General features: G+C 43.0%; 1 protein-coding gene across 2 annotated transcripts in view; it reads right to left on the reverse strand.

The window, feature by feature from the left end:
- LOC128684452 (synaptotagmin-5) overlaps nt 1–22,460 on the reverse strand; it is a 231,414-nt gene that overhangs the window by 69,302 nt on the left and 139,652 nt on the right. For both annotated transcript variants that reach the window (XM_053770617.2, XM_053770616.2), the window contains exon 2: nt 21,098–21,207. The gene's annotated coding sequence lies outside the window, so the exon portion shown is untranslated. The remainder of the gene's footprint in view (nt 1–21,097; nt 21,208–22,460) is intronic.

The raw sequence follows: 22,460 nt of genomic DNA on the forward strand, positions 1-22,460 counted from the left end.
CTCTCTCTCTCGTAATGCAAGCAACGTACAGCGACACTCGCCAACCTACAAAGTCTCATAGGTACCACCTGCACTCTAACAAGACAGGTGTTTAACGATACACAGGTGTGGGACACAGGTGTACTTAACTCTCCACCTCTGAAAAGCTCTGGCAATGTAAACTCTCTTGACACGAGAACGGGTGAGAAATTGCAGGGAGTATGTACCTGTACATACGTGGAGATTCATGGATGTACATGTGGTATATCAGAGTACACGAGAGTACATACTGAAGACTTTAGGGTTTATACCTAAGGTATCAGCTAAGAACTATCTAGATGATGAAGCGAGGACAGTATAGCAGAATTTTTCCCTAGTTCGTCTAAAAAGATCGTGCCGGACCAACTGAATTTCTGGGACGAACAGTCAACAGATGCAGTTCATTAAGAGTTCCAAAATAAAAACACATGGTATGTGAGGAGCTTCATGCCTGGGTATGTGACCATCTCAACAAGAAACAGTGAGACTCAACTACCTGGCTTGCCGTGAAGATTCGAATCTCTGGTGGAGTGCATGGAACAGAAGATTCTAAGCTCTGGTGGAGGGCATGGAACAGAAGATTCTAAGCTGTGGTGGAGGGCATGGAACAGAAGATTCTAAGCTCTGGTGGAGGGCATGGAACAGAAGATTCTAAGCTCTGGTGGAGGGCATGGAACAGAAGATTCTAAGCTCTGGTGGAGTGCATGGAACAGAAGATTCTAAGCTCTGGTGGAGGGCATGGAACAGAAGATTCGAATCTCTGGTGGAGGGCATGGAACAGAAGATTCTAAGCTCTGGTGGAGGGCATGGAACAGAAGATTCTAAGCTCTGGTGGAGGGCATGGAACAGAAGATTCTAAGCTCTGGTGGAGGGCATGGAAGCAAGGCTTCGAGTTGCTCAGAGATCGGTTCCTGGATCAACTGTCTTGAGGCTAATATCTAATGTAGCAAGATTTGCTGATGATTCACAATCAGGGGGTAAATGCAGCATCAACATATGTCATCCAGTTTTGGAGAAAGTAAAGAGAACTACCAAGCTCGTACCATCACTCAGAAACGAACTATGAAGAAAGACTTAAAGCACTTAACCTTATCCTTCTCAGGAAAACGAGACTACGAATGGTTTTGATATTGACGAACGTAAATTATTTGAAGTGTAAAATGATTCCGTAACTGGAAATAATGGAATGAAACTGCGAGGCAGAAGAATATATATATATATATATATATATATATATATATATATATATATATATATATATATATATATATATATATATATATATATATATATATATATATATATATATATATATATATATTTGTTAACGGAATTATAGCAGAATGGAGCAAACTACCCGTTGAAACACACACAACACATTCACTTCAGAAGCAACTTGACAAGCACTTTGACAAGTATTTGATTCAGCTAGATGCTTCGCCAGGGCAAACAGAAATCAATGGATATTTGATGTTTGTTTAGTAACTGCATCAACGCGATCAGTTGTTAACGAGGCAACTAAATTAACAGTGATGGTGGTAGAAGTAGGTGGGTGCTCGTCACTGCAGTGATGCACAGCTGAGTAACACACGAGTAGGTAATGTAGATGCAGTACTAACTAGATAGAGGTAATTGTAGCCTAGGCCTTCCATGTACTTCCATTATTCCTGTAAACTCCAAGTAATATTTGCAATATGGTATGGCATATTTCCCTTCTCTTCCTTAGTTTTCATACCCGCAGTGTCCAGAAGGTGGAAGGTGAGGAGAGCCTTCTACTTTACTATCCTTGCTTCAAATACCAATACACGATAGTCCTTAGTCTACATAAAAGTAGGCAGTTCTCAGCATATATGCTGTGTGGATTGAAGTCCTTCGCTGTCTTTCCCAAGTACTCCAATGTACTCCTTCCTGTCACACAGCCGACACCAAACACTGGGAGTAGAACCTCTCCACTCCTGGTCTTGAAGAACGGAGCTTTAATGGGAATAAATGGGAATTCTGGGCTATTATTGCTACTGCTGCCATTACTACTGCTGCTACCACTGCCACTACTGCTGCTGCCAGTGCCAGTATACAGAGTGAGAGAGAGAGAGAGAGAGAGAGAGAGAGAGAGAGAGAGAGAGAGAGAGAAAGAGAGAAAATGTCATGATCTTTAAAGGCCACATCATAGTCCACTCTCACACTGCTTACAAGCACATCTATCCAACATTCAAACACCCCAACCATCTATCCATGTGTATGTCAACCCGTATAGACATGTCTATCCATCTGCCAGTTCTACTCATCCATCTGTCTGCCTCCGTCAAAACAATCAATCCTTCCATTCACGTGGAATTTTTTCTGACCGTATATGTGTCCATATATATGTGTAGGAATATATAGGCACCTTAACAACTATTATTCATTGTATATTTGTATTTGTGTGCTAGAGGTGAATAATGTATTCGCAGGAGTCGCTCTTCCCCCCCCCCTTCTCTCTCTCCCCTCTCTATTCTCCCCTTGTCTCTCTCCCTCTCTCTTCCTCTCCCTCCCTCACCCCTTCTCTCCCTCTCCCATCTCTTCACCCCCTCTCTCTTTATTCTCCCTCTATCTTCCCCACACGTCCTCTCTCTCTCTATTCTCCCTCTATCTTCCCCCTCACTTCCTCTCTCTTCCACCTCCTCCCTCTCTGCACCATCTGGGCAGTTACACAGTGCTCAGCATGCACCGTAATGTCGGCTATTTATTTCCTCTGTGAACATTATTTCCCATTTCTCTCTATCTCTCTTCTTCCCTCTCATCCTCCTTTCGCTACTCACACAGCTTTATCATCGACTCTCCCTTCTCCACTCTCACTCATTTACCCTCGCATATTGTTATTTCTTTTATTCCAACCTGGCTCTCATCTCCCCTCCTCCCTTCTCTCCATCAACTTCTGTTCCCTTTTCCTACTATTCTCCATTCTGAGTCTCCCCTTTCCTCTCATCCGACTAATAAATTGGACATGGATGTAGAAGCAAACACAATATTGGGTTCAACAGGTGACCACATCACCCCTGTGTGTGTGTGTGTGTGTGTGTGTGTGTGTGTGTGTGTGTGTGTGTGTGTGTGTGTGTGTGTGTGTGTGTGTGTGTGTGTGTGTGTGTAAGAGAGAGAGACTGCACCTTCCTCCACCACCACTTGCTAGAATCCTGTCTCTCAGCAGTTCGCAGAACCACTTCCCGGCTTCTAGGATAGCCGGTAATCGGCTTTGACATCATCCGAGTCTTGCAATGGGCTTGAGGTTCGTTGAGCGCTGCTGGCCCGGCAGCACTACTTGGACGAGCTTCCAAGTGCCTTACGTTCAACTTCACATCTCGCTCAGTGCTATGAGAGACCAAGGCACGGGATTCTCGGATTCTAAGATGGTTTTGTGAAGTTATGACTGCAGGAACTAGGTACAGGGAGAAAGGTTTTCGTTCCTTGGAGTGGGAGCTACCTCTTCCCCCTTTCCTAGGATCGAGTGTGAGTGGGCTTCCATGGTGTAGGGTAAAGAGTGTAGCAGACAGTACAGTGATGCACCAGCACTGCAGTGTTGTAGGGGCTGGGTCGATCGCAGTTACCATCCTTTACTAACTCAGTACCATTATCTTCTCTTTCCACTACCAGTACTACCACTATCTTCTACTGTCACCAATAATATTATCACTATCTTCTACTACCACCATACTACTACCCCCACCACCAGTACAAGCACCACTACCATCACCATGCCGACCACCACCATACTTCACCAGTATTACCAAAACTATTCTTAACCACAATCACACTCACCGACATCACCACGATCAGCACCACTAACATGAACCACCACAACCACAATTTAACCATCACCACCGCCAACCAGCCAAAGCATCCACTACAATAATTATCCCCATTAACCACTTAATAGCAACCCATCCCGGCGCCGAGAGAGAGAGCAAGAGAGAGCAAGAGAGAGAGCAAGAGAGAGAGCAAGAGAGAGAGCAAGAGAGCAAGAGAGAGAGCAAGAGAGAAAGAGAGAGAGAGAGAGAGAGAGAGAGAGAGAGAGAGAGAGAGAGAGAGAGAGAGAGAGAGAGTACTGGAGGCTGGATCTTTGCCCCTCTCAGCGCTATACAAACTTGACCTAGTTGCACTCACCAGTCCATCAGAAGAAAGCAGCTGCTGTGTGTACTGAGATCTTCACTCAACAAGAGTGAGCCTCATGGCTCCCACAGGGTTGCTCTTACAGAGGTTTCGAAACCACAAAGTCTTGCTGCTATTTATAGAGCACCCAGACCAACTTAAGACAAAATAACTAATGCAATTATTCCCTGAGGGATACCACATAATGCCCTTCCTTTTTATCTCTCATGTTCTAAGCTTAATTTTACTGAATATTTTGACCTCTCAGGTTTCTGACATATTTGAACTTACAGCAACGAGTACAAAATGTATATAAAAGAATTAATGTTAATTTTTTGAAACGCACAATTTATCCGTCTTTTATAACTTATACTGTTTCCCTGCCACTCAGTATATAACTTATCCTCCCCTGCCACTCAGTATATAACTTATCCTCCCCTGCCACTCAGTACATAATTTATCCCCCCCTGCCACTCAGTATATAACTTATCCTCCCCTGCCTCTCAGTATATAACTTATCCTCCCCTGCCACTCAGTATATAACTTATCCTCCCCTGCCACTCAGTACATAATTTATCCCCCCCTGCCACTCAGTATATAACTTATCCTCCCCTGCCTCTCAGTATATAACTTATCCTCCCCTGCCACTCAGTATATAACTTATCCTCCCCTGCCACTCAGTATATAACTTATCCTCCCCTGCCACTCAGTATATAACTTATCCTCCCCTGCCACTCAGTATATAACTTATCCTCCCCTGCCACTCAGTATATAACTTATCCTCCCCTGCCACTCAGTATATAACTTATCCTCCCCAGCCACTCATTATATAACTTATCCTCCCCTGCCACTCAGTACATAATTTATCCTCCCCTGCCACTCAGTATATAACTTATCCTCCCCTGCCTCTCAGTATATAACTTATCCTCCCCTGCCACTCAGTATATAACTTATCCTCCCCTGCCACTCAGCATATAGCAACTTATCCTCCCCTGCCACTCAGTATATAGCAACTTATCCTCCCCTGCCACTCAGTATATAGCAACTTATCCTCCCCTGCCACTCAGCATATAGCAACTTATCCTCCCCTGCCACTCAGTATATAGCAACTTATCCTCCCCTGCCACTCAGTATATAACTTATCCTCCCCTGCCACTTAGTACATAATTTATCCTCCCCTGCCACTCAGTATATAACTTATCCTCCCCTGCCACTCAGTATATAACTTATCCTCCCCTGCCACTCAGTACATAATTTATCCTCCCCTGCCACTCAGTATATAACTTATCCTCCCCTGCCTCTCAGTATATAACTTATCCTCCCCTGCCTCTCAGTATATAACTTATCCTCCCCTGCCACTCAGTATATAACTTATCCTCCCCTGCCACTCAGTATATAGCAACTTATCCTCCCCTGCCACTCAGTATATAGCAACTTATCCTCCCCTGCCACTCAGTACATAACCTATCCTCCCCTGCCACTCAGTATAAAGCAACTTATCCTCCCCTGCCACTCAGTATATAACTTATCCTCCCCTGCCACTTAGTATATAACTTATCCTCCCCTGCCACTCAGTATATAACTTATCCTCCCCTGCTACTCAGTATATAACTTATCCTCCCCTGCTACTCAGTATATAGCAACTTATCCTCCCCTGCCACTCAGTATATAGCAACTTATCCTCCCCTGCCACTCAGTACATAACTTATCCTCCCCTGCCACTCAGTATGTAACTTATCCTCCCCTGCCACTCAGTATATAACTTATCCTCCCCTGCCACTCAGTATATAGCAACTTATCCTCCCCTGCCACTCAGTACATAACTTATCCTCCCCTGCCACTCAGTATAAAACTTATCCTCCCCTGCCACTCAGTACATAACTTATCCTCCCCTGCCACTCAGTATAAAGCAACTTATCCTCCCCTGCCACTCAGTATATAACTTATCCTCCCCTGCCACTCAGTATATAACTTATCCTCCCCTGCCACTCAGTATATAACTTATCCTCCCCTGCTACTCAGTATATAGCAACTTATCCTCCCCTGCCACTCAGTATAAAGCAACTTGTCCTCCCCTGCCACTCAGTATATAACTTATCCTCCCCTGCCACTCAGTACATAACTTATCCTCCCCTGCCACTCAGTATATAGCAACTTATCCTCCCCTGCCACTCAGTACAAAGCAACTTGTTCTCCCCTGCCACTCAGTATATAACTTATCCTCCCCTGCCACTCAGTATATAGCAACTTATCCTCCCCTGCCACTCAGTATATAGCAACTTATCCTCCCCTGCCACTCAGTATATAACTTATCCTCCCCTGCCACTCAGTATATAGCAACTTATCCTTCCCTGCCACTCAGTATATAGCAACTTATCCTCCCCTGCCACTCAGTATATAGCAACTTATCCTCCCCTGCCACTCAGTATATAGCAACTTATCCTCCCCTGCCACTCAGTATATAGCAACTTATCCTCCCCTGCCACTCAGTACATAACTTATCCTCCCCTGCCACTCAGTATATAGCAACTTATCCTCCCCTGCCACTCAGTATATAGCAACTTATCCTCCCCTGCCACTCAGTATATAGCAACTTATCCACCCCTGCCACTCAGTATATAGCAGCTTATCCTCCCCTACCACTCAGTACATAACTTATCCTCCCCTGCCACTCAGTATATAGCAACTTATCCTTCCCTGCCACTCAGTATATAGCAACTTTTCCTCCCCTGCCACTCAGTATATAGCAACTTATCCTCCCCTGCCACTCAGAACATAACTTATCCTCCCCTGCCACTCAGTATATAGCAACTTATCCTCCCCTGCCACTCAGTATATAGCAACTTATCCTCCCCTGCCACTCAGTATAAAGCAGCTTATCCTCCCCTACCACTCAGTACATAACTTATCCTCCCCCGCCACTCAGTATATAGCAACTTATCCTTCCCTGCCACTCAGTATATAGCAACTTATCCTCCCCTGCCACTCAGTATATAGCAACTTATCCTCCCCTGCCACTCAGTACATAACTTATCCTCTCCTGCCACTCAGTATATAGCAACTTATCCTCCCCTGCCACTCAGTATATAGCAACTTATCCTCCCCCGCCACTCAGTATATAGCAACTTATCCTCCCCTACCACTCAGTACATAACTTATCCTCCTCTGCCACTCAGTATATAGCAACTTATCCTCCCCTGCCACTCAGTATATAGCAACTTATCCTCCCCTGCCACTCAGTATATAGCAACTTATCCTCCCCCGCCACTCAGTATATAGCAACTTATCCTCCCCTGCCACTCAGTACATAACTTATCCTCCTCTGCCACTCAGTATATAGCAACTTATCCTCCCCTGCCACTCAGTATATAGCAACTTATCCTCCCCTGCCTTACTTATCCTCCTCTGCCACTCAGTATATAGCAACTTATCCTCCCCTGCCACTCAGTATATAGCAACTTATCCTCCCCTGCCACTCAGTATATAGCAACTTATCCTCCCCTACCACTCAGTACATAACTTATCCTCCCCTGCCACTCAGTATATAGCAACTTATCCTCCCCCGCCACTCAGTATATAGCAACTTATCCTCCCCTGCCACTCAGTACATAACTTATCCTCCTCTGCCACTCAGTATATAGCAACTTATCCTCCCCTGCCACTCAGTATATAGCAACTTATCCTCCCCTGCCACTCAGTATATAGCAACTTATCCTCCCCTGCCACTCAGTACATAACTTATCCTCCCCTGCCACTCAGTATATAGCAACTTATCCTTCCCTGCCACTCAGTATATAGCAACTTATCCTCCACTGCCACTCAGTATATAGCAACTTATCCTCCCCTGCCACTCAGTATATAGCAACTTATCCTCCCCTGCCACTCAGTATATAGCAACTTATCCTTCCCTGCCACTCAGTATATAGCAACTTATCCTCCCCTGCCACTCAGTATATAGCAACTTATCCTCCCCTGCCACTCAGTACATAACTTATCCTCCCCTGCCACTCAGTATATAGCAACTTATCCTCCCCTGCCACTCAGTATATAGCAACTTATCCTCCCCTGCCACTCAGTACATAACTTATCCTCCCCTGCCACTCAGTATATAGCAACTTGTCCTCCCCTGCCACTCAGTATATAGCAACTTATCCTCCCCTGCCACTCAGTACATAACTTATCTTCCCCTGCCACTCAGTATATATCAACTTATCCTCCCCTGCCACTCAGTACATAACTTATCCTCCCCTGCCACTCAGTATATAACTTATCCTTCCCTGCCACTCAGTATATAGCAACTTATCCTCCCCTGCCACTCAGTATATAGCAACTTATCCTCCCCTGCCACTCAGTATATAGCAACTTATCCTCCCCTGTCACTCAGTACATAACTTATCCTCCCCTGCCACTCAGTATATAACTTATCCTCCCCTGCTACTCAGTATATAGCAACTTATCCTCCCCTGCCACTCAGTATAAAGCAACTTGTCCTCCCCTGCCACTCAGTATATAACTTATCCTCCCCTGCCACTCAGTACATAACTTATCCTCCCCTGCCACTCAGTATATAGCAACTTATCCTCCCCTGCCACTCAGTATAAAGCAACTTGTTCTACCCTGCCACTCAGTATATAACTTATCCTCCCCTGCCACTCAGTATATAGCAATTTATCCTCCCCTGCCACTCAGTATATAGCAACTTATCCTCCCTTACCACTCAGTACATAACTTATCCTCCCCTGCCACTCAGTATATAGCAACTTATCCTTCCCTGCCACTCAGTATATAGCAACTTATCCTCCCCTGCCACTCAGTATATAGCAACTTATCCTCCCCTGCCACTCAGTATATAGCAACTTATCCTCCCCTGCCACTCAGTATATAGCAACTTATCCTCCCCTGCCACTCAGTACATAACTTATCCTCCCCTGCCACTCAGTATATAGCAACTTATCCTCCCCTGCCACTCAGTATATAGCAACTTATCCTCCCCTGCCACTCAGTATATAGCAACTTATCCTCCCCTGCCACTCAGTATATAGCAGCTTATCCTCCCCTACCACTCAGTACATAACTTATCCTCCCCCGCCACTCAGTATATAGCAACTTATCCTTCCCTGCCACTCAGTATATAGCAACTTATCCTCCCCTGCCACTCAGTATATAGCAACTTATCCTTCCCTGCCACTCAGTATATAGCAACTTATCCTCCCCTGCCACTCAGTATATAGCAACTTATCCTCCCCCGCCACTCAGTATATAGCAGCTTATCCTCCCCTACCACTCAGTACATAACTTATCCTCCTCTGCCACTCAGTATATAGCAACTTATCCTCCCCTGCCACTCAGTATATAGCAACTTATCCTCCCCTGCCACTCAGTACATAACTTATCCTCCCCTGCCACTCAGTATATAGCAACTTATCCTCCACTGCCACTCAGTATATAGCAACTTACCCTCCCCTGCCACTCAGTATATAGCAACTTATCCTCCCCTGCCAGTCAGTATATAGCAACTTATCCTCCCCTGCCACTCAGTATATAGCAACTTATCCTCCCCTGCCACTCAGTACATAACTTATCCTCCCCTGCCACTCAGTATATAGCAACTTGTCCTCCCCTGCCACTCAGTATATAGCAACTTATCCTCCCCTGCCACTCAGTATATAGCAACTTGTCCTCCCCTGCCACTCAGTATATAGCAACTTATCCTCCCCTGCCACTCAGTATATAGCAACTTGTCCTCCCCTGCCACTCAGTATATAGCAACTTATCCTCCCCTGCCACTCAGTATATAGCAACTTATCCTCCCCTGCCACTCAGTATATAGCAACTTGTCCTCCCCTGCCACTCAGTATATAGCAACTTATCGTCCCCTGCCAATCAGTATATAACAACTTATCCTCCCCTGCCACTCAGTACATAACTTATCCTCCCCTGCCACTCAGTATATAGCAACTTGTCCTCCCCTGCCACTCAGTATATAGCAACTTATCCTCCCCTGCCACTCAGTACATAACTTATCTTCCCCTGCCACTCAGTATATAGCAACTTATCCTCCCCTGCCACTCAGTACATAACTTATCCTCCCCTGCCACTCAGTATATAACTTATCCTTCCCTGCCACTCAGTATATAGCAACTTATCCTCCCCTGCCACTCAGTATATAGCAACTTATCCTCCCCTGCCACTCAGTATATAGCAACTTATCCTCCCCTGCCACTCAGTACATAACTTATCCTCCCCTTCCACTCAGTACATAACTTATCCTCCCCTTCCACTCAGTATATAACTTATCCTCCCCTGCCACTCAGTATATAGCAACTTATCCTCCCCTGCCACTCAGCACATAACTTATCCTCCCCTGCCACTCAGTACATAACTTATCCTCCCCTGCCACTCAGTATATAACTTATCCTCCCCTGTCACTCAGTATATAACTTATTCTCCCCTGCCACTGAGTATATAGCAACTTATCCTCCCCTGCCACTCAGTATATAGCAACTTATTCTCCCTTGCCACTCAGTACATAACTTATCCTCCCCTGCCACTCAGTATAAAGCAACTTATCCTCCCCTGCCACTCAGTATACAACAACTTATCCTCCCCTGCCACTGAGTATATAGCAGCTTATCCTCCTGTGCCACTGAGTATATAGCAGCTTATCCTCCTCTGCCACTGAGTATATAGCAGCTTATCCTCCTCTGCCACTGAGTATATAGCAACTTATCCTCCCCTGCCACTGAGTATATAGCAACTTATCCTCCCCTGCCACTGAGTATATAGCAGCTTATCCTCCTCTGCCACTGAGTATATAGCAACTTATCCTCCCCTGCCACTGAGTATATAGCAACTTATCCTCCCCTGCCACTGAGTATATATCAACTTATCCTCCCCTGCCACTGAGTATATAGCTACTTATCCTCCCCTGCCACTGAGTATATAGCTACTTATCCTCCCCTGCCACTGAGTATATAGCTACTTATCGTCCCCTACCATTGAGTGTATATAGCAACTTATCCTCCCTTGCCACTGAGTGTATACAGCAACTTACAAGTGTCATCTCCCTTCCAGCCATTCCATAACCCTGATACATCCTCCCAATACTGTCTCTCCAAGTCTCTCTCCCCCTACTCATTACTTAGATGCTTTCTCTCCACTTCTCTCAATCTCATTAAGACTTTTATTTCCTCTTTCTCTCATTTGTTACTACTGCCCTTTCTCTCTCTCTCTCTCTCTCTCTCTCTCTCTCTCTGTCAATCAGTTAATCCTTGAGGAGGGGGAAGGCAGCTGTATTGATAAGTAATGAATCTTGCAGCGCAAGTAGCAGGCTCGATCCTCCATATGTTGATCGAGGTCTAGTCTCTAACTGGTTAGGCTGTTACACACACTAGTATGTACAACAGTAGTGTACATACCGATGTGTGCAACAGTAGTGTACACACCGGTGTGTGCAACAGCAGTGTACACAGTGGCGTGTACAGCAATAGTGTACACACGCAGTCCCCGGCAACAACCACACAGGTAAGCCCACGATAAAGTGTGTCTGTGTGTTGCTCCAGCACCTCTTTCCCTCTCATTCCCTCCTTCTCCCCTCACCCTCTTCAGTTTACTCTCTTCAGTTTTCCCACTTCACTCTCTCCCCTCCCCTTCAATACTTTTTCCCCCTCTTCTTCACTTTTTAGCAAAATTGAATACATCGGCAGTGTATTGCTACACTATTCTACATGATAGCTGCACAGTAGCAACACTAGCAGTGTGCTGCTACACTATTCTACATGATAGCTGCACAGTAGCAACACTGCTAGTGTTGCTACTGTGTAGCAGTGTAGCAGCACACTGCTAATGTGCTACTACACTATTCTACATGATAGCTGCACAGTAGCAACACTAGCAGTGTGCTGCTACACTATTCTACATGATAGCTGCACATTAGCAACACTAGCAGTGTATTGCTACATTATTCTACATGCTAGCTGCACAGTAGCAACACTTTCAGTAGTATCAGTTCCCAGTAATACCAGTTACCAGTAACCAGTTAGCAGAACGAACCAATAAGAAAGTACTTGATGTCTTGAGAGCCACTATCAATCCCAACAGTGAACCTTGGGATGAAGTTATACCTGATGTGCAGTGTGCTATAAATTCTGCTTACAATGTTTCTATAGGTGACACTCCACATTATGCATTGTACGGTGTAGATAAACGTTTGCCTTATGAGTTGTTATATTCTAATCCGAAATCAAATTACAACCCTGATGATTTCATAGCAACTCGTCTCAGCTTAGCTCAAAGCGTCTTTAGAAGAATCCGTGAAACACTTCATAAATCAACAGCAGAATTTACAAGAGTCGCAAACACTCGAGCAAAGCCGCCCAAAATCAATGTAGGTTCGAGAGTTATGCTGACTAACTTTAACAAAACGTCTGCAATGCCTAAGCTTGATCAAAAGTTTGTTGGTCCTTATCGAGTAGTTGAACATATCACTGGCAATAAGTATAAGGTTAGAGAAATTAGTACTGGTCAGTATAAAGAATCGCATTTGGATCATATGAAGTTAGTATGTGATGATAATGATGTTCCAACCCAGACTAATGTGACAGACTCTGACAATCCTCCTGACTCTGTACCCTCTACCTCTAACACTCAGTCAGATGATCAGCCTGAATGTCGTTATTCCCTATGTACATGACAGGTATTGAGAAATTCTCAAGTATCATTTGTAACTACAAATTCAGATGGCATGAGTTAGCCAGTGCAACAGAGTTTGATCCTCCCAGAGATGACACCCAGTCTGCATATGTCAATCTCACCCTAGCAAAGTTGGGGTTAAATGTAAATAACCTGTATAGATAAATAATTACAGTATCAACTTATCAATATTCCAGATTTTTTTTGTGTTCACGTTCTCTCCGAATTCTGAGATTTAACGGTCTAGATTTGAGTGCACCAAGTCTGCCTTTCTGTTAAACACTTCTTTCTTTGTATATATTTCTTCCTCAGAATCCGTAGATCACATAAATACAGATCGATCGATCAATTTTTTTTATCACTTTGTGTAATCCCAATGTTGAGTTCATTCGATGAGTTGTGCTATACCTTGTAATGCATTACAGTTTCATTACAGTTTCATTACAGTAAGTTTCATTATAGTCAATTACATTAGCTTCCATTCCAATATTCTCCTTATGTTATAATGTTCAATTGTTGTGTACTTTGACATTGTATAGAATCAGCCCAAGCCGTACGCCTGCCGTCTCTAGTTTGTATTAGCTGTATGTCGGGACGACATACGTTAGCGTCGCCGAGCTCTCAGTAGTATCAGTTCCCAGTAGTATCAGTTCCCAGTAGTACTAGTTACCAGTAACCAGTTACCAGTAGTATGACTCACTACCAACCGTCTGCGTGAATCACTGACTGTTATTCATGTTGCTGCTGACCATAACATGTTTTTGAATGCCGCTCACCCCTAGGACCCAATTTGTGAGTCAGTCTTAAGATAGAAAGCAGAAAGGCAGGGCGGGCCTGGTGCTTCCCATATATTTCGTTATAATTATACTAGAACATCCAACGTGAGTGTTATTACCCAATCCACGTTATCGAACCCCCCACACATGACAATACTAGCAGTGTGCTGCTACACTATTCTACATGATAGCTGCACAGTAGCAACACCAGCAGTGTACTGCTACACTATTCTACATGATAGCTGCGCAACAGCAACACTAGCAGTGTACTGCTACACCATTCTACATGACAGCTGCACAGTAGCAACACTAGCAGTGTACTGCTACACCATTCTACATGACAGCTGCACAGTAGCAACACTAGCAGTGTACTGCTACACTATTCTACATGATAGCTGCACAGTAGCAACACCAGCAGTGTACTGCTACACTATTCTACATGACAGCTGCACAGTAGCAACACCAGCAGTGTACTGCTACACTATTCTACATGATAGCTGCACAGTAGCAACACCAGCAGTGTACTGCTACACTATTCTACATGATAGCTGCACAGTAGCAACACCAGCAGTGTACTGCTACACTATTCTACATGATAGCTGCACAGTAGCAACACCAGCAGTGTACTGCTACACTATTCTACATGATAGCTGCACAGTAGCAACACCAGCAGTGTACTGCTACACCATTCTACATGATAGCTGCACAGTAGCAACACCAGCAGTGTACTGCTACACTATTCTACATGATAGCTGCATAGTGGATAAAAAAGCTAGTTATATTTCCCCTGTCATATTTCATCACCGTCCACAGGATGGATATGGGGTGCACAATAAACTTGCTGCTTCGGTGGCAAAATCTAAAATTTACAGAATGGATCAGTGTTAAAATGTCTCAGACTGAGCTGGGAGACTTCAGTAGTGTCAGTCTGAGCTGGGAGACTTCAGTAGAACAATAAGAATAATAATACTCCATTAAAGGTTCATCAGGTACGACAGCTTCACCTTCCAGCAGAGCTCCAGTTACTGTCACTTGGGAACTACCATTTCTCAGCATTGACTATACCATACACAGGATATTTTTTTTTTAATGTAGATATGTCCATCAAGGCGAGTGGGGGGGGGAGGGGGTTGAAAAATGCAGCTCTCCTTCTCCTACCCATACCTCACCCGTCATCCCCCCACAACCCCCCACCCTCTGCCAGATACCCCTATCCCTTAGCGTGTCTAGTCTTCCCTTCCGTGTTGTGTGTGTTATGTGCTACACAGGTCGTACCTTATGTGAGACGTACACTGTGGCTGGTGCACACAAGTCTACACACACACACACACACACACACACACACACACACACACACACACAATGTAAGGAGACTTGCTAGTCACCACGTATCAGGAACACGAAGAACAATAACAAAAATAGGACGTATAACAAGAACAATAATACTATAAATAAACATTTAAAAATCAAAACGAGAAAAGAAAGGATGCAAAGGCAACATGAAGACGGGGAAACAACAAGCAACAACCACCAATAACCAGCATCCACAACCACCAACCACAACTAGCAACCACCACCACAATAAGGGCACAATTACTTAACTCCTCGTCACCAACACTCGCCTATTCTCAACTACATAACCTAACTACGTTACTGGCGCCGCTGGAGAAATACAACTTATGCTTCACAAAGGAACGTTCCCTTTTCAAAATGGTTCGATCGCACACTATTATAAGATCTGTATCACTACACTTTCGTCACTATCAGAGCCGTCTTCACCTTCAGGTTGCTACGACCACCTGGCAAATGGCCGGAATGACCAGCCTCGCTCCGAAAAGCTCAGTGAAACCTACTGTGAACCACTTCGAAGCCTCGTTATTCAGTTAACATTAGTGTGTATAACTTCGGTTTATGTGGATATATTACTTGTATATATATTCTTTACGACATATACTTGTGTATATACTTTACGCCTTGTTTTAGTGATTAAAGAGTTCTTGTCTACGATGAACAGGTGACGTGAAGTTCTCGTCTAGTCGATAGGCTTAAAACCCAATAAAGCCATTATGGGTAGAGCGGAGCTTGATTTGGCAAGTTCAAGGCTGTATGTTACCTGTACACTACCAGTCGATACACGAGGATCATTAACACTACTTATCATGAAGACTCTCTCTCTCTCTCTTTTATACAGGGTTTGACAAGGTAAGGTTAAGATAAGATTTCGTTCGGATTTTTAACCCCGGAGGGTTAGCCACCCAGGATAACCCAAGAAAGTCAGTGCGTCATCGAGGACTGTCTAACTTATTTCCATTGGGGTCCTTAATCTTGTCCCCCAGGATGCGACCCACACCAGTCGACTAACACCCAGGTACCTATTTCCTGCTAGGTGAACAGGACAACAGGTGTAAGGAAATGTGTTGAAATGTTTTCACCCGCCGGGAATCGAACCCGAGCCCTCCGTGTGTGAAGCGGGAGCTTTAGCCACCAGGCCGCCGCTTTATTGACAAGCTATTTACAGGTTAAGGATTCCTAACTTTATTGACAAGCTAAGAGCTGTTACCTACATCAGCTCATTTGAAAGCATTTTTATTGTTATGAGACACACAAGTAGGGAAGAAGATGAAGTTACCTGGTTACCTGGTTGTTATTCAGGAGATCAACGCCCCCGCGGCCAGGTCCATGACCAGGCCTCCCGATGGATCAGGGCCTGATCAACTAGGCTGTTACTGCTGGCCGCACGCAGTCCAACGTACGAGCCACAGCCCGGCTGATCCGGCACTGACTTTAGGTATCTGTCCAGCTCTCTCTTGAAGGCAGCCAGGGGTTTATTGGCAATTCCCCTAATGCTTGATGGGAGGCTGTTGAACAGTCTTGGGCCCCGGACACTTATGGTGTTTTCCCTTAGTGTACCAATGGAGCCCCTACTTTTTATTGGGGGCATTTTGCATCGCCTGCCCAGTCTTTTACTTTCGTGGGGAGTGATTTCTGTGTGCAGATTTGGGACCATTCTTTCCAAGATTTTCCAAGTGTAGATTATGATATATCTCTCCCTCCTGCGTTCCAACGAGTACAAGTCAAGTGCTTCCAAGCGTTCCCAGTACTTAAGGTGCTTGACAGAACTTATACGTGCAGTAAAGGATCTCTACACTCTCTAGATCTGCGATTTCACCTGCTTTGAATGGAGATGTTAATGTACAGCAGTATTCCAGCCTAGAGAGAACAAGTGATTTGAAAAGGATCATCACTGGCTTGGCATCTCTCGTTTTGAACGTTCTCATTATCCATCCTATCATTTTCTTTGCACGTGCGATCGTGGCACTGTTGTGATCCTTGAAAGTGAGATCCTCAGACATTACTACTCCCAGGTCCCTTACATTATTTTTCCGCTCTATTGTATGGCCAGAGTCTGTAGTATACTCTGTTCTAGTTATTATCTCCTCCAGTTTTCCATAACGGAGTAGTTGGAATTTGTCCTCATTGAACATCATATTGTTTACCGTTGCCCACTGGAAAACTTTGTTTATATCTTCTTGGAGGTTAACCGCGTCCTCAGCAGATGACAGCCTCATGCAGATCCTAGTATCATCCGCAAAGAATGATACGGTGCTGTGATGTATATCTCTGTCTATGTCTGATATGAGGATAAGGAATAAGATGGGGGCGAGTACTGTGCCTTGTGGAACAGAGCTCTTCACTATGGCAGCCTCCGATTTAACTCTGTTGACCACTACTCTTTTTGTTCGATTTGTTAGGAAGTTGAAGATCCATCTCCCCACTTTCCCAGTTATTCCTTTAGCACATATTTTATGGGCTATTACGCCATGATCGCATTTGTGAAATGCTTTTGCAAAGTCTGTGTATATTACATCTGCATTCTGATTTTCTTCCAGTGCATCCAAGGCCATATCATAGTGATCCAGTAGTTGTGAGAGGCAGGAGCGACCTGCCCTGAACCCATGTTGCCCTGGATTGTGCAGATTTTGGGAATCCAGGTGATTTGCAATCCTGCTTCTTAGCACTCTTTCAAAGATTTTTATGATGTGGGACGTCAGAGCTATTGGTCTATAGTTCTTAGCTAATGCTTTGCTGCCACCTTTATGGAGTGGGGCTATATCCTTTTTTTAAGTGACTGTGGAATTTCACCCATGTCCAAGCTCCTCCTCCATAGTGTACTTAGGGCACGCGAGAGGGGTTTCTTGCAGTTCTTAATGAAAACAGAGTTCCACGAGTCTGGGCCCGGGGCTGAGTGCATGGGCATGTTGTCAATGGCTTTTTCGAAATCTATCGGAGTTAGGGTAATGTCGGAAATCTGGCATACATTTATGGAGTTTTGAGGCTCATTCATGAAGAAATCATTTTGGTCGTCAATCCTCAGACCGATTAGTGGTTCACTAAACACAGAGTCGTACTGGGATTTCAATATTTCACTCATTTCCTTGTTGTCATCTGTGTAATTCCCATCCTGTCTGAGTAAGGGCCCGATACTAGATGTGGTATTTGCCTTGTTTTTGGCATATGAAAAGAAATATTTTGAATTTCTTTCAATTTCACTAATAGCTTTAAGCTCCTCCTGTCTCTCCTGGTTCCTGTAAGAGTCATTTAACTTAAGTTCGATAGTTTCCACTTCCCTAGTCAGCGCCTCCTTTCGTGTATCAGATATTCTAGCACTCCTGAGGAGCTCAGTGACTCTTCGTCATCTTCTGTAGAGGGAGCGTCTGTGGGCCAGCATTTTATCAACTGACTTTATCTCGTTGACATCATAATGTTGTACGAATGTGTTCCAGACTCTAGTCATCCTGGGGATAAATGATCTCAGATGAAGTGAAATTCTGGAGAAGGGTGCAGCCAGAGTGAAGTTGCTGCTTGCTGCCCGTCTTGTGGTATAGAAGCTTGCTCTCTCTCTCTCTCCCTCTCTTTCTATTATATATGTATGTGGTGCGGAATAGGTAAAATTGGTCAATTAGCAAGAACTCATTTGAAATTAAGTCCTTTCTAAAATTTTCTCTTATACGTTTAGAGATATATTTTTATCTTATATGTTAATGTAAAAATTAATGATTTTGTACCAAAAGAACCTTAGAAAACTTATCTAACTTTATTATAACAAGCGCAATTTAGTTTAGCCTAATCCAAATATATTTTAGATAAGTTTACAACAATTTAATAATAAACAAACACAATGAAATATATTTTTTCCTTAGGTTCAGAATGAGTTTTGCGAAATTATTGCATACACAAATTTTCGCTTGCCTTATTTGGCAGGAAGAGCGTTGCTATTTAAGTCAAAACCGCAAGTTTTATCTACTCGGCACCTCATATATATATATATATATATATATATATATATATATATATATATATATATATATATATATATATATATATATATATAAACTCTGATCTCTGGCCGAAGGAAACTCGAACCTACGAACCTTGGAACAAGGTACGCAGTGCTTTACCATTCTCACCACACTGGACCAATGCCTTGGCGCCCAGCTTGCGCTAGACGTTAATCCAAGGCAGCCAGCTTTCAGGGAGAAGGATTACAGCTTTTCATCTCATCACGTGCATGCATCAGCCTTACTAGAGATTTTAACAATGCAAGGGATTCGCAAGAGCAGGCGAAATATACACAAACACTGATCTCTGGCCGAGGTATTGGTCCAGTGCAGTGAGAATGGTAAAGCATTGCGTACCTTGTTCCAAGGTTCGTAGGTTCGAGTCTCCTTCAGCAAGAGATCAGTGTTTGTGTATATTTCGCCTGCTCTTGCGAATTCCTTGCATTGTTAAAATCTCTAGTAAGGCTGATGCATGCACGGGATGAGATGAAAAGCTGTATGCCTTCTCTCTAAAAGCTGGCTGCCTAGGATTAACGTCTAGCGCAAGCTGGGTGCCAAGGTCCAGTGTGGTGAGATTGGTAAAGCACTGCGTACCTTGTTCCAAGGTTCGTAGGTTCGAGTCTCCTTCGGCCAGAGATCAATGTTTGTGTATATTTCGCCTGCTCTTGCGAATTCCTTGCATATGTATGTATATATATATATATATATATATATATATATATATATATATATATATATATATATATCGTGCCGAATATGTAAAACTGGTCAATTAGCAAGAACTCATTTAAAATTAAGTCCTTTCTAAAATTTTCTCTTATTCGTTTAAAGATATATTTTTTTCATTGACGTTGATGTAAAAATTTATAATTTTGCACCAAAAGAAACTTAGAAAACTTACCTAGCCTTATTATAACAAGCGCAATTTATTTTAGTCTAACCCAACTAAATATATATTAGATTTGTTTACAATAATTTAATACTAAACAAACACAGTGAAATATATTTTTTCCCTTAGGTTCAGAATGATTTTTGGGAAATTATTGCATACACAAATTTTCACTTGTCCTATATGGCAAGATGAGCGTTGCTATTTAAGCCAAGATGGCAAGTTCTACCTATTCGGCACGACATATATATATATATATATATATATATATATATATATATATATATATATATATATATATATATATATATATATATATATATAATAAGATCACAGTAAACAGATGATTTCAGAATATGCAAAACAACCACTCTGAAAGAATAGAGAAATTCCAAGATCTTTCGTGACTACTCACATTGTCAAGGAACTATCAATAGTTCCTTGATAATGTGAGTAGTCACGAAAGCGCTTGGAATTTCCCTATTCTTTCAGAGTGGTTGTTTTGCATATATATATATATATATATATATATATATATATATATATATATATATATATATATATATATATAATGTAGGGAGGTAGCACCTGTGGAACTGTCCTGGGGACCCTCATCCTTAGAAGAAAACATTCAAACAGCTCTGGAGAGATCCTCGGTGTTCCCTGAAGTTTATTCTTTTCTCTGAGGATAAGGGTCCCCCAGTCCAGTTCTTGTATATATGCGATAAGATCACAGTAAACAGGTGATATCACAATATGCAGAACAACCACTGTGAAAAAAGAGCGAAATTCCAAGAGCTATTATGAAAGCGCTTGCACTTCCCTATTTTCTCGCTATTTTGGCCTAAATAGCAATGCTCTTCTTGCCGAATAAGGCAAGCAAAAATTTGTGTATGCAATAATTTCGCAAAAATTATTCTGAACCTAACGAAAAAAATATATTTCATTGTATTTGTTTATTATTAAATTATTGTAAACTTATTTATAATAAATTTTGCTGGATTAGGCTAAATTATATTGCGCTTGTTATAAGGTTAGGTAAGTTTTTTAAGGTTCTTTTGGTACAAAATTATTAATTTTTACATTAACATAAATGAAAAATAATGTATCTTTAAACGTACATGAGAAAATTTTAGAAAGGACTAATTTTAAATGAGTTCTTGCTAACTGACCAATTTCACCTATTCGGCACGACATATAATAATAATAATAATAATAATAATAATAATAATAATAATAATAATAATAATGAGAGGTGTTACCTTTGTTGTATGTAAGAAGAGGAGTAGAGCGTCTCTTAGGGGTGTTCAGATCCCATGTTGACACCGGACATTGGTTTCTTCTCTGCCTGACGTGGTGTTGGAACCTTCACCTGTCAAGACAACCTCACCTTAGTAATTAACAAATGCTTCTAACATTTTTAACAAAAGAAGTTAGATCTAACTTGATCAAAGGTACACACACAGGATGGGACTTACACAGATGACAACAAGGAAATGAGTGAAATATTGAAATCCCAGTTCGACTCTGTGTTTAGTGAACCACTAATCGGTCTGAGGATCGACGACCCAAATGATTTCTTCATGAATGAGCCTCAAAACTCCATAAATGTATGCCAGATTTCCGACATTACCCTAACTCCGATAGATTTCGAAAAAGCCATTGACAACATGCCCATGCACTCAGCCCCGGGCCCAGACTCGTGGAACTCTGTTTTCATTAAGACCTGCAAGAAACCCTTCTCGCGTGCCCTAAGTACATTATGGAGGAGGAGCCTGGACATGGGTGAAATTCCACAGTCACTTAAAACAACGGATATAGCCCCACTCCATAAAGGTGGCAGCAAAGCATTAGCTAAGAACTATAGACCAATAGCTCTGACGTCCCACATCATAAAAATCTTTGAAAGAGTGCTAAGAAGCAGGATTGCAAATCACCTGGATTCCCAAAATCTGCACAATCCAGGGCAACATGGGTTCAGGGCAGGTCGCTCCTGTCTCTCACAACTACTGGATCACTATGACATGGCCTTGGATGCACTGGAAGAAAATCAGAATGCAGATGTAATATACACAGACTTTGCAAAAGCATTTGACAAATGCGATCATGGTGTAATAGCCCATAAAATACGTGCTAAAGGAATAACTGGTCAACAGAGTTAAATCGGAGGCTGCCATAGTGAAGAGCTCTGTTCCAAAAGGCACAGTACTCGCCCCCATCTTATTCCTTATCCTCATATCAGACATAGACAGAAATATATCACAGCACCGTATCATTCTTTGCGGATGATACTAGGATCTGCATGAGGCTGTCATCTGCTGAGGACGCGGTTAACCTCCAAGAAGATATAAACAAAGTTTTCCAGTGGGCAACAGTAAACAATATGATGTTCAATGAGGACAAATTCCAACTACTCCGTTATGGAAAACTGGAGGAGATAATAACTAGAACAGAGTTTACTACAGACTCTGGCCATACAATAGAGCGGAAAAATAATGTAAGGGACCTGGGAGTAGTAATGTCTGAGGATCTCACTTTCAAGGATCACAACAGTGCCACGATCGCACGTGCAAAGAAAATGATAGGATGGATAATGAGAACGTTCAAACCGAGAGATGCCAAGCC

Source organism: Cherax quadricarinatus, chromosome 4 (genome assembly GCF_038502225.1).
Source record: "Cherax quadricarinatus isolate ZL_2023a chromosome 4, ASM3850222v1, whole genome shotgun sequence".
NCBI lineage: Eukaryota > Metazoa > Arthropoda > Malacostraca > Decapoda > Parastacidae > Cherax > Cherax quadricarinatus.